The 2,060-nt window shown below is 35.7% G+C and overlaps 1 protein-coding gene across 18 annotated transcripts in view; it reads left to right on the plus strand.

Moving 5' to 3' along the window:
• Positions 1–2,060, plus strand: part of LOC106871424 (poly(rC)-binding protein 3) — a 388,844-nt gene that overhangs the window by 176,214 nt on the left and 210,570 nt on the right. The gene's annotated exons all lie outside the window — the stretch shown is intronic.

The raw sequence follows: 2,060 nt of genomic DNA on the forward strand, positions 1-2,060 counted from the left end.
TATATATGTATATATATATGTATATATATATGTATATATATATGTGTGTGTGTATATATGTGTGTGTGTGTATATATATATATATATGTGTATATATATATATATATATATATACGTATGTATGTATGTGTCAATAAACAGATAGCAAAGGACCACTGATGAGGTCACAGAAGTGTGACGAAAGAACTCTGGCCGAGATATAATTAATATAAAATAAAGCTGAAGTAAGTGAACACAAAATATATAGTGCACGTGTCTTTATTGGCTAAACTGTCAACATGACCATCCCCAAATGCAACAAGATGTATATGTCTATATATGTATATATATGTATATGTGTGTATGTATATGTGTCTAAAAATTCTTAAGGAGGAAACTTACATCCTCATTTTTGACTATATATTGCTGAGTGAACTGGAGCAACATGAAATATAGTGTCTTGCTCAAGAACACAACATGCAACCCTGTCCAGGATTCAAACTCACAACATCACGATCATAAGCTCGATGCTCTAACCACACACACACACATATATATATGTGCATACAAATAAAAATCCAAATTGACGGGATGGAGCAGGTGAAATCCAGGTTACATGTGTTTCCTAGATAGCAGAAACTCGGAAGTAGTAATTACTCAAAGAAGAGTACTCTACTAGCTACTCATCAGGCCAAAGATACCTTAGTTAAATGAAGGTTACATTGTCGTCTAGGGATCCCAAATTAACTCACTGGAGATTTGATCAGGATCCCTTGATGACAATGTAGCCTTCACTTAACTAAGATATCTTTCGCCTCATAGGTAGCTAGTGGAGTACCTACCTCCTCCTCATCATCATCATCGTGCCACCAGCACAGGACCAGTCAGCCAGCACTGGCATTGACCACACTCAAATGGTGCTTTTTATGTGTCACCGGAGCCAGTCAGGCGGCACTGGCAACGATCATGCTTGAATGGTGCTTTTAACATGCCAATCAGGCAGAACTGTCATCGGCCATGACAACAAAAAATCATTTTTGGCTAGTAAAGACTGGTTTGAAAGGTTTAAGAAGCATGTGAACTTACACAATATAAAAGTGACTAGTGAAACAGTAAGTACTGCTACAGAGGTTGTTACTAATTATCTTGAGCAGTTGAAGAAAATGATTGCTGAAGAAAATTATTACACCATAGCAAGTATACAATGTTGATGAAACTGCACTTTTCTGAAAGTGCCTACCTGCTAGAACTTTTATTTCTTGAGAAGAAAAAATCATCACCAGAATTTAAAGCTTTTAAAAATTGTCTGACAACTCTTTTGGGAAGAAATGGTATTGACACATCATTCTGTAAATCCAAGGGCTTTCAAGGGTTACACAAAGTTTAGTTTCTTCTGATCTGGCATTCAAATAAGACATGGATGACTAAAAGCTTTTTCTAATAGTGGTTTACAAACGATTTTTGTCCTGCAGTAGAAAAGTATAGTGCCAGACAATATTTTCACTTAATATTATGAAAAACAATAGGAAAATTAATTTTGCATTACAGCCAAATATTTAGGAATGCATTACTTTCATAAAGGGGTTCCTGCATAATAACAAGTATACATAATGACATAAATAATGGAATGAGGGAAAACAACTGTATTGCTAAGTTACAGTCATCATACAGTGTATGGAAAAGAAAGCCAACAGAATATTTGACCTCCAGGGGCTAGAAGCAAAAATAGGACACAAGACAGATTGGGTCACATGCCCCCCCTCCTGCTATGTGTTATATAGACAGGTAGATATGCAAGGCAATGGTATAGGGGTTATAAATCACAACTGGCTAAATGAGGTTTAATGTGTGTTATTAGGGGAAGGAAGTAACTAGGTGTCAACTTACATGTCCTATATGGTAAAAGTTGTTTACACATACATGGATGCACACTTACATGCATACACGTGTGTGCTTGTGTGTGTATTGTATCATACAGACAAGAAGGTAATATTTCAAATGCAGTATCACCATGAAAACAGCAGAAAGATTGGGTATATATGTGTGTGTGTGTGTGTATGTATGCGTATATATATATATAT

The sequence above is a fragment of the Octopus bimaculoides genome, chromosome 17, assembly GCF_001194135.2.
Source record: "Octopus bimaculoides isolate UCB-OBI-ISO-001 chromosome 17, ASM119413v2, whole genome shotgun sequence".
Lineage (NCBI taxonomy): Eukaryota > Metazoa > Mollusca > Cephalopoda > Octopoda > Octopodidae > Octopus > Octopus bimaculoides.